Source organism: Palaemon carinicauda, chromosome 14, assembly GCF_036898095.1.
Source record: "Palaemon carinicauda isolate YSFRI2023 chromosome 14, ASM3689809v2, whole genome shotgun sequence".
In the NCBI taxonomy this organism is placed as follows: domain Eukaryota; kingdom Metazoa; phylum Arthropoda; class Malacostraca; order Decapoda; family Palaemonidae; genus Palaemon; species Palaemon carinicauda.
In genome coordinates this window covers 42,292,827-42,294,722 of record NC_090738.1, presented here as the reverse complement: position 1 = coordinate 42,294,722, position 1,896 = coordinate 42,292,827, and positions in this window count along the sequence as shown.

The window sequence follows — 1,896 nt, the reverse complement described above, 5'->3', positions numbered from 1 at the left end:
CTCTTCCATGCAAGGTAAACTTCTTTTGAGACAAAAATCTTCCATGTGAGGTGAACTTCTTATGAGACGAACTTCTTCCATATGAGGTAAACTTTTCATGATGCAAAGATCTTCCATGTAAGATAAACCTCTTTTGAGACAAGCCTCTTGTATGTGAGGTAAACTTCTTATGAGACAAACTTCCTCCATGTGAGGTAAACTTCTTATGAGACAAACTTCCTCCATGTGAGGTAAGCTTCTTATGAGACAAACTTCCTCCATGTGAGGTAAACTTCTTATGGGACAAACTTCCTCCATGTGATGTAAACTTCTTATGAGACAAGCTTCTTGCATGTAAGGTAAACTTTTCATGATACAACGATCTTCCATGTAAGGTAAACTTCTTTTGAGACAAAAATCTTCCATGTGAGGTGAACTTCTTATGAGACAAGCTTCTTGCATGTGAGGTAAACTTCTTATGAGACAAACTTCCTCCATGTGAGGTAAACTTCTTATGAGACAAAGATCTTCCATGTAAGGTAAACTTCTTTTGAGACAAAAATCTTCCATGTGAGGTGAACTTCTTATGAGACGAACATCTTCCATGTGTTGTAAACTTCTTATGAGACAAACTTCCTCCATGTGAGGTAAACTTCTTATGAGACAAACTTCCTCCATGTGAGGTAAACTTCTTATGAGAAAAGCTTCTTGTATGTGAGGTAAACTTCTTATGAAACAAGCTTCTTGCATGTAAGGTAAACTTTTCATGATGCAAAGATCTTCCATGTAAGATAAACCTCTTTTGAGACAAGCCTCTTGTATGTGAGGTAAACTTCTTATGAGACAAACTTCCTCCATGTGAGGTAAACTTCTTATGAGACAAAGATCTTCCATGTAAGGTAAACTTCTTTTGAGACAAAAATCTTCCATGTGAGGTGAACTTCTTATGAGACGAACATCTTCCATATGAGGTAAACTTCTTATGAGACGAACTTCCTCCACAGGAGGTAAACTTCTTATGAGAAAAACTTTTTGCATATGTGGTAAAATTTTTATTAGACGAACTTCTTCCAAGTGAGGTAAACATCTTATAAGACAAACATCTTCCATGTATGGTAAACTTCATATAAGACAAACTTCTGCCCTGTGAGGTAAACGTTTTATGAGGCAAACTACTTCCTTTAAGGAAAACTTCTTTTGAGTCTGAATTCTTCCCTGTGAGGTAAACTTCTTATGAGAGAAACATTTTCCATATAAGGTGAACTTCGCATAAACCAAACTTCTTCCATATGAGGTAAACTTCTTTTGAGGCAAACTTCTTCTCTGTAAGGTAATCTTCTTATAAGACAAACCTTTTCCATGTGAGGTTAACTTCTTATAAAACAAAGATCTTCCATGAAAGATAAGCTTCTTATGAGACAAAAATGTTCTATGTTAGGTAAACTTTTTATAATATAAAGTTCTTCAAAGTAAGGTATACTTCTTATAAGACGAACTTCTTCCATGTGTGGTAAACTTCGTATAAAACGAACTTCCTCCTTGTGAGGTAAACTTCTTAGGAGACAAATTTCTTCCATATGAGGTAAACATCTTTCGAGAAAAACTTCTTCCAAGTGAGGTAAACTTCTTTTGAGGCTAATTTCTTCCATACTAAGTTACCTTCCTGCAAGATTAACTTTTCCTATGTGAGGCGAACTTCCTATAGGACAACCTTCTTCCATGAGAGGTAAATTTCTTTTAAGGCAACTTTATTCCATATTAGGGTATATTCTTAAGAGAAAAACTTCTTCCATGTAAGATAAACTTCTTCTTAGACAAACTTCTTCCATTTAGGTAAACTTCCTATGAGACGAATGTCTTCCCATTGAGCTAAACTTTTTATGAGACAAACTTCTTCCATATGAGGTAAACTTCTTA